Here is a 9,590-nt window from a genome sequence, read left to right as displayed (position 1 = left end):
AATTTGATTTAATAATTCATTTAGGTGGGTTTCTGAAAGTTGCGGAACTGTCATTTTAAATTTGGTTTTAAATTACGGAATTAAAAATTTTAATTAATTTTGTTTACGACCGCACGAGTTTAAATTGTTTTGCAGATATTACTGACCACACTGGCATTTTCTTGAATACTACTTTCATATAGATTCTTTTGCGATTCTATCATATTAGATTATATATATTTATTTTTCTGAATGATTACAATATTTATAGTTGAGAAGAACACCGACCGATTATAATTAGGCCACAAACTGAACTCTAATAATTACTCTGATTCGATTGACGTTCAAGCCTCGGTTTCGAGCTTTTCTAATATGGACTTTAGACTTTAGGGTTCTGATCAAATGAAGAGAGAAAGCTTTGGAGTTGCTGACTTTAATTGTCTTTGCATTTCTCTTGAATTCAAGTGCATTCGCTCTTGAATACAAGTGCTCTTAGATTTTTATAATTTTGTTTATTGAAATCGAATACTTATGGTTTTCGGGATTGCGAGTCCGAGCTTTGAACGTGGGAACGCGACGATAATGCGAGGGCTTAAGCAAGGAATGTTTAAATTAGGCAACGGATGTTCAGTCTACCAGTGAGTGACTTACCTGGTATCTATTGGGTACATCCAGAGTAGTGTAGGGTGTACATGTTGTATGTGGATTATTGTTAAGGCATGTGCTTAAGTCTTAGGGACTTATGGATATGTCACTATATATATATTCCTCTCGATAGGGGGAATACCCTGGATACTTTTTCACAGTATCCTATATATATTCCTACATTTTGTCTATTTGAATATCTCATATACCTACCCTGGATTCATTTTCACAGTATCCTATATATATATATATTCCAATATTTTATCAATCTTAATATCTCATATATGTCGCTATTTACTTCTTCTCCATGTTGCTTGTGCTGTTATGCGTGTTCCTATTCATTGTCAATGTGTAAGGATGAGTAGATGAATTATCTATAAACAGGACTCTGCTAGAATGAGAGCGATATAGCTGTTGCTGAACGTGGCCACTTGCGCTACTTGAATTAGAGTGGGAAAGAGACATAATGAAAAGGGAATGTCAAAAATTGGGAAGACAAATAGCAGTCTGTACGAAACGACACATAAACCGTTGAGAAGCCAAAGTAGACGCAAGTGGACTCGTTAAACGCGCGCAGCTTTACAAATTGAGTAGTGAAAAAATCATTATGAGTAACGCCGATATGAACGTACGAACGGGCGACGAGGCTCCTGGCATCAATAATCCGACATATACATACCCTGGATACACTTTTTCGCCATATCCATATATTTACGAATTCAGACCGAGAGTTAAATAAAAATAAAGAACACGTGTGTTTTGTTTATGTATTATTAAACGTTTTTATTAATTCCAATAAAGAAAGAACTAGAGCCTTTGGATTAGAGTTGAAGTGGGCTTAGCAAAGTTATCGCAATTGATAGCGTTCTCAGTATTGAACTAGCTCATGGTGATATGTTTGCGCTTATTTAGGCAAATTGGGATAGCTTAAAAGCGAAGTTTAAGAGAATTATTCTCTCGTAAAAAGAGAAGCTGCCGAAAAATAGGAGTAATTGGAGAAACCTGAGACGGTTGCGTGGGCGGAAGTTTTTGTTATTTTAGTTGGCTCGTCGAGTGATCGAATGTTTCGGGGACGGTGACTCGCCACAGAGTCTAGACTTTGGAATATAATGCTGTGTAGCGAACTACGAGTATAGCTTCCCCGAGCAGATGGGAAATTGCAGTTGGGCGATCATGCACGCGCTGGTTCCGGCTACCAATTCTCGGTAGAGTAAAGGGGGGGAACATTTGGCATCGCGACTGCTTGCTCGTCTCGTATCACACTCTTATCTATATCGCGTGCTTTTGAAATGATCTCCACAAAAAAACTACTAAAGGACTAACGGACGACAGGACTAAGGACAAACAAGGACATAGCACACTCGTACGACAGCAGATGTTAAGCTGTCGACGCCCACCCTACCTTGACCACCACCACTAACCATTTGACATAATCGGTAATCCCTACAAGTATGCTACATTTTACACGATATACACCTTCCGACGATGCATGGCACCCCTAGAGAGAATTACTCGGATTTAAACATTATAAACTTTAATTTTTAACATAAAATAAATTTAAAACTTGACAAAATTTTGCTTGGAACAGGTTCAGACAACTTTTCCTAAATGATTACCCTAAGATACAAATTTTAAACATCTAGATTTAAATGCTAAACGAATTTTTAGACTGTGGCGTTCATGTAGATATGATCGCAACAGATATGTAAAAATTAAAAGTTTTTATTTGTTTAAAAAAAAGGACTATTTACGCATTATGGCATTATGGGCATTATGGGTAGGGTAGATAATATAATTTAATTTTTTCTAGTTTTTATTCTTTTAAGAGTTTGGGAAAACGAAGATTGGGACAAGGGTAATTTTGTACATGAGCAATTTTCATTTCAATTTTAGATTTCTTTTTTTCTCGAATTTATTATTGATACACAATGGGTTGGGAAAAAAAGTAGCACCGCAGTAGCTAATTATTTCATTTTTCTTCCGGCAGCTGCTTTCTCATTTAAATAAAACCATTTATATTACTCACTCTGAATTTCCCACGATGAAGCGCTTCAAGTGGTTGCCTGTGAAAGAGAAATCAGCTTACACCGCCTTTTAATTCTAAGAGAGCTATTTCTTTTTGATGTGCTCCTTTGAGCCGCTCTCCTACTGCGTTACTCTTTCTTCTTTTTACTTCATTCTATTCTCTCACGCCAGTTTAGGCGGGCTTTTGCTTATGTGGGAAGAGGAAGGAAAATGGAATAAAGGGAGAAGGAAAGTGAAGAATTTAATTAGTTTATTAAAAAGATTGCTCTAACGTTGGTGGCAAGAATAATTAGGTTTTAATTTCGTAACGACGACAACGAAAAAAAATGCGTGTGCTCGTATTCAATTCAATTGTCGACTTCATCTCTATTTAACATATGTGTTCTTAGGCTTAGCTCAACAGAGGTTGGCGAAGACGGGGCGAATTCGGAAAGAGCGAGAGAGGACTTTATTATGCTCCTGCCTTCACCCTAAACTAACTTACACTGGACTTCATATTTTTTTTTTCTCCTTCACAATCCAACAATAAACAACAAACAATAAACAATATCCGACAATATGAGTTCCGCCAACACCGGCCCCGTTGAACGCCTCCACGGCTTCAACAAATCGGCAGCGGCGCCAGCTTGTGGATCGCCCTCCGGAAGATGGCTCCCTCACTCCTCCTAAGGTCGACGACCCTGACCTTGCCATCCTCTCCTGCGTGCGTCGCGACGATCCTTGGCCCTCCTCGACGTTGGCCTTCTCCTTGTGCCACTTGCCCCGAGCCTGAAGCCCAGTACATATTCCCGGGACCATCGCCGCCAGAACGTTTGCCTGACTGACGAGACAAGCCGCCATCGCCGCAAGCAACTGAGACCCGCCTGGTCCGGGGTCCGAAGTGCTGGTGCTGCGATGAGCGGCCCGCCTGTCAGCAGGTGCCCGGGAGTTAGCGCCTCTCCGTCGAGTTCATCGTGGCCTCGATCCCGACGAGGACTGTTGCCAGCTCTTCGGCGTTGAGAAGTGCGCTGCCCACCGCTCGTAGGAGTAGGTGCTTTGCAGTTTTCACACCTGCCTCCCATAGTCCGCCCATGTGCGGAGCCCGAGGGGGTGTGAACGCAAATTCGCATCCGCTTTTTGATGCGAACTCGCGAATTGCGTCCGCCTGCTCCTCGCGAAGAGCCAGGAAGTGGCGAATCGCTCCGACGAAGTTCGTCGCGTTGTCGCAATGCACCGTCTGCGGACATCCTCGTCGACCAATGAATTTTTGAAAAGCCAATAGAAAAGAATCAGTACTTAGATCTGAGACAATCTCTAAGTGAACCGCCTTGGACGCAAAACAAACAAATAAGGCAATGTAGGACTTATACGGGGGCCTTCCTCGAATTTTTAATGTCGTATAGACGGCCACAAAAATCAACGCCACATATCTGCGGGTAGATTTCCCATAATTTGTGTCGTCAGTCGAGGCTTGCATTTGAAGCAGCGCACACATGATCGAACTGTCTGACTGCAGAGTTCCTGAGCGTTTACGGTCACAAGTGCTCGAGGGCCGACATGAAAATTGGAATGGTGCAAATGCCGGACGTAGCTCTGCACAAACTGCGAGCGTTTCGTCAACAGCAAGGAAAACTTGGCATCATATGATATAGGAGCGTTAGCTAGTCGCCCCCCAACTCGCAACAACGAAAAGTAGCACCAAGTGCCTGTATCCTCATGGATGAATGGGTTCAATCGCTGAAGACTTGGGCCGACCTTGGAGCCTTTATGAACCTTTTCATTTTCTACCTGATACTCGTGCTTTTGTACTATTTCGATAATCTTATGAAACGCTTCATTATATTCAGTCGGTGACAGAGTTTTTTCGAAAACTATACTCTTGTCTTTGCATTTTCTTTTAAAACGGAACATATAAGCGAACACTCTAAGCAGTTTGAGGTGTGACGAAAACCCCTCGATGACATCCAGCAAATCGGAAGTTTGCACAGCAGCGGTCAGCCCGACCACAGTCTTCCTAGCTTCCTGACGCAAGACTTCATCATCCGGCACGAAATGCGCATTTTTGGGCCAGTTTTCTTCTTCGTCCTTCAGAAATGGTGGGCCAGTGAACCAGATCGACTGCCCTATCTCGTCGACGTCATAACCTCACGATATCTGCTGGGTTCTGCTTGGTGGGAACATGCCGCCATGACCATTCTTGAATCTCCGCTACCCTGTTCGAAACGAATGTCGACAACGAAGATGGATGAGATCGAATCCAGTGAAGAGTAACTTCAGAGTCCGGCCAGTGTACAATTCGTTCGATAGGGACTTTTAATAAGGGTTTGATTCTATGGCAGAGATCTGCGAGAAGGTGAGCGGCACATAACTCAGGCCTTGGGAGCGTTTTGGTCTTGAGCGGCGCTACTTCTGACTTTGAAGTCAACAACGATAATTTAAAACCTTCGGCAGTTTTGCTACGAGTATAGACGCAAGCTCCATAAGCTCTCATTGAGGAGTCGGCAAAGGCATGTAGCTGTGACAATGGGTCGGTATGCACGAACCAAGGAATCGATATCTCATCCAGTTGAGACAGAGTGCTTTTTAGCATATCCCAAGCTGTTTCCAAATGCATCGGAATTGACTCATCCCAATCTAACTTATTAAGCCAGAGTTCCTGCAATAGGATCTTTCCTTTAATCACAATGGGACTTAACAAGCCGAGGGGGTCAAACAGCTTCGATGTCACCGATAGTATGTTCCGTTTTGTCGCTCGGAGACCCATGACAGAAGTGTCAATTTTGAACTTGAAGGCATCTTCGCTAGGCAACCACGCTATTCCTAACGCCTTAGTTGACTCTGAATCCGAGATAGGTATCGACTTAACTGTGCTCTCAGATGCAGTGACCTCAGCTGAGTTTGAAAACCACTTTGTCAATTCAAAACCTGCTGTTTGAAGAACCTGAGACACTTCAGACTTAATTGTCTTTAGCTCCTCTACGCATGCAGCACCAGTTAACATGTCATCGACGTAAAAATCGGATCCAATCACGTCGGCAGCTCTAGGGAATGAACATTTAGCAGATTCACTCAACCTCTTTAAACACCGAATCGCCAGAAATGGGGCTGGTCCAGTACCATATGTGACGGTGTTGAGCTTGTATAATCTCAAGGATTCAGAGGGGTCTCTTCTCCTATCCGCTTCATTAACCATTACTTGGCGATACATCTTTTTTACATCGGCAGTCAGGGCATACCTGTGCAGCCGAAAGAGGAGTAGAGTGGAGTACAACTCTTCTTGAATTGTCGGCCCCACCATCAGAATGTCGTTTAAGGCCACCTGAGACGATGTTTTGCAGGACGCATCGAACACGACGCGCAACTTTGTTGGCGTACTCTGGGGCCTTAACACGCATTGATGGGGAATGACATAATGTGGAGTGGAAGGGATTTGGTTGACTGTAGGCGAGATATTCTTCCATGAATTCCAAGTACAGGGTCTTCAAGTTAGGATCTCGAGACAACCTTCGCTCAAGCGACAAAAACCGCCGTTTTGCAACCTCGAAGGAGTTGCCTAATCCATTTGGATCAGATTTAAACGGCAGCCTAACTTCAAACCGACCTGATGGCAATACCTGAGTAGTCTTCCTATAATGGTCTTCACATAACTTGTGCTCAGGCGACAGAGTTTTCTTTGGATTTGGCATTTCCTCCAGCGACCAAAATTTCTGTAGTTTGCTGTCAATCGATACTAAAGGTTCTTCACTACAACTGAAACTATTCACAACTTGTTTCGGGACTGCAGACTTGTATCTGCCCGAAACAACCCAACCAAGAAGGGTCTTTTGTAGAGTTGGATAGTCAGGACCTTGTCTAATTTGACCAACAGCTAGGAATTCGAAAAATGATTCTGCTCCTATTAACATATCAATTTTTGGTGACTTGTAGAAATATGGGTCTGCTAATGGTAGGTTCTTCGGGATCTTCCAATCACTGACGTTCACCGACTGATCAGGATGGTAACCGGAGATCGACTTTAAGATCCAGAAATCGAACGAGAACTCACTACCATTTATTCGCGACTTCACCACTGTGTGTACCTTTTTTTGACTTGAGAATTGGACTCGCCAATACCAAGTAAGTTGATACACGACTCCTCTCTACGAATCTGTAAGCGGTTCGCCAGTTCTTCTGTTATAAAATTCGTTTGAGACCCAGAGTCCAGCAGAGCTCGAGCCAAAACGTATTCTCCGTTTTTCGTACTGACGCTTACGATTGACGTAGCCAAAATCACCCTGTCCAAGGACGTGGCATGCATAACATGTGACGTGGAAGGCTGATCTTGGTTAAAAGTAGGAGATATGGTCTCTGGCGGGGATGGCAACGCTAAACTGTTCTCAGGCATTGTATATCTATGAAGCAGAATATGGTGTGAGCGGTCACAAGCTCGACACTTTTTGCCTTTGCATTTCGAAACAGTATGGCCTTTTCGCAGACTTAACAAACTCGAACCTTTCCTAAAGCTTCACCAGAGAGACATGAAATTAAATGGTTATTTTTTCGATAACTGGAATGCTGGCGTCTTTATGAACCAAAGTTTCGAAAAGGCTGATAAAATTTTTGAACTCCGAATAATCTCCACTGAATTTTGGCAATGCCAAATTCGGAAGTCGCGCACGAGTTGGAGCTACAGCAGCTGATCCCGGAGCTTCGCTGACGCTTGCTACCTTCAAGGCAGACAACAGAGACATTATTTTTGCCTTGGTCACTATACAAAGCTCTTCCAACTCGTCGCCAAATTCATCGCTACAATCTATGTCTTCTATCTGTTCTTGTAATTGATTTGCCTTACTAATTGAAGCATTTAAGTTTTCTAGTCGACATTTCAATTCTTCCTCTAATAGCGGAATCGATCCCGTTTCTAGTCGCTCATTTAATCGGCGACCCGACTTTGTAGCTTGCTTTTCAGCTCTTCCAGAACAGATTTATTTTTGATTTCTAGGCTCATTTTAAATTAAATATTTAAATTAATTAAATTTTATTTCCAAATTAAATTAATAAATGGCCGAAACAAATTACCTCAAATCAGACCGACAATATAATTTAATAACCTTCGAATCAATAATTAGAAATTTATTAAACCAAAAAAATAGGTTATTTTTAATTTCATAAATTATTAATTTATTGTTCGAAATGTATATTCAATATTTTTCTGATGAGAATAACGAAAACAAGTTATTTAAATTGAAATTCAAGTCACGCAGTATCAATTAATAGTGGGTACGAAATGACGCCGAAAAGGGTATACCCGCAGAATACAGGGTAGAGCGTCACTTGACGGTCCGCTAATCTAAGCGCGCCAACGAAAAACAACAACAACGCAGATAGCGGTGCAATAGCGAAGCGAAAACGAAAAGTTCACCGCTGCAGCTGCTAGTATATAAGGCTGTCTGTGTATTAGTGCGCAAGCTTGGATTAACTTCGCAACTATTAATGCGAGTTTCAACGAACGAGAGGGGGAAGGGGGGGCGACAGTAATAACAATAATACAGTACAAAATAATAAATAAATGTTGCGTCCAAAAGCGGTTCAATATATGTATGTGTATGTATTTTATCAACAAATAAATTGGATCATTTGCATGCAATCTAGATCTACTATATTGATATTATTAATTATTACAGTGTTATAATATACATTTTTTTAAACATAACTGATGGCAAGTTCTTATTTAAAATACAATTTTTTCTAAGTTTGAACTTTTTAAACGTATACGACGCTCATTTAATATTATTCCAGAGGTAGAAAATAATCTTTCGCTCGTCGCTGAGCTTGCCGGAATGGCTAAAATGTAACGGGCAAGTCTTTTATATTAATTTGAGGTAACTACATTTCCAAAATTCTTACATATTTTGGTGTGAAATGGCTGCACAGCCATTTAAATATTTATCGATTTCAATATCAAGAATTTAATTGTAACTTTGGTTTTTTGGAAAACTTGTAATCTTGAAATTCTGCAAACAGTCCTGACCCCTTTTCATCTGTACTTCTTAATTCCACAAACCCATTTGATGCCTCCTCATCATTTATCATTTCTAAAAGCATTGCTTTCACCGTTACCATGACATTCTCCTTAACTTTTGGCGCTAAGAAACGCATTTCCTTAAGGGGAGGATTTAAGAAGATGCCAACGTAATGTGACGTTGATGGTGCAAATCTTTTATTTAAAGAATTTTACGTATTATTTTTTAGCTGCATTATGATTTCAGAATCGAGCATTTCAGTGGCGAACACTTTCAATAATTTCTCCGACCACAAACAAAAAGTGTGCATGGTAGGTTGCGTATCGGCACTTAGTGCCTCCGAACAATCTTTAAACGGTTTTAAAAAATGCAGCAAGCTGTCGAGCAATGAAAGATCTAGTCCGGATATTCGATTGAGCTCATCTCTTTCTAATAAAATTAGTTTTATTTCTTCTTTTACTGATTTAATTCTGTCTAACATAAGAAACACCGAGTTCCAACGCGTACGTATTTCTTGCTTTAAGGTCTTAGACAGTTTGTTATTCAAATGCGAATGTTAAAAATATTTAACAAGATTTTTGCAACATTCTATTAAGAACTTAATTGGAGAAACAGAATTTTTTTCAAATATATCATCCATAGCCAGGTTTAAATTGTGGCATGCTTACGATAATCTTTTGTAGCTTTTAATGGAAGCTACCACATTTGCCCCATTGTCCGTAATAAAAACAAATTTATCTATTTTAAAATCCAAACAGTACTCTACCAAAATTTATTGAGGATGTTCTCGCCTGTCTTCTTATCATCTGTGAACTCTTTTATCTCTAGCAAAGCCACTTGCAGCTTAAATGACTCATCCACGTAGTGGGCCGTCTGCGAAATAAAGTTTCTTTTTGTGTAGTCGTCCGTCCACATATCTGTTGTAAATGCCAACTGTTGACCTTTTATTTTGGACCGCAC

The sequence above is a fragment of the Drosophila santomea genome, chromosome 2L (assembly GCF_016746245.2).
Source record: "Drosophila santomea strain STO CAGO 1482 chromosome 2L, Prin_Dsan_1.1, whole genome shotgun sequence".
Classification (NCBI taxonomy): domain Eukaryota; kingdom Metazoa; phylum Arthropoda; class Insecta; order Diptera; family Drosophilidae; genus Drosophila; species Drosophila santomea.
This window is presented reverse-complemented; position numbering follows the sequence as displayed.